This window comes from Falco punctatus (assembly GCF_963210335.1).
Source record: "Falco punctatus genome assembly, chromosome: 4".
Classification (NCBI taxonomy): Eukaryota; Metazoa; Chordata; class Aves; order Falconiformes; family Falconidae; genus Falco; species Falco punctatus.
The window spans coordinates 42333666-42333982 of NC_137583.1; positions in this window are offsets into that span (position 1 = coordinate 42333666).

Here is a 317-nt window from a genome sequence, read left to right on the forward strand (position 1 = left end):
GGGTTGGGTTGAGAGCTACGTGGCTTTACACCAAGACTTTGTCACACTCTTTACTTAAAATAAAAAAAAAAAAATCAGAAAAAAGACGAGTATTTACTGATATGACTTGCTACACCAATGTGTTCTTTCAGATTTTTAGAATTATGTGAAGTTGAGAGGAAATATTCTCCCTTCTGAAAGAAAGCCGAAGAGCCTGCACAGTGCGCAGCCCCTCGGGCGGTAGCTCCCCACATCTCCTCAGGTACCCCCCCTTTCCCCTTGCCCGTACCCAGCGGGACTTTCTGCAGCGTTGCTGCCCTGAGGGCCACTTTATCTTC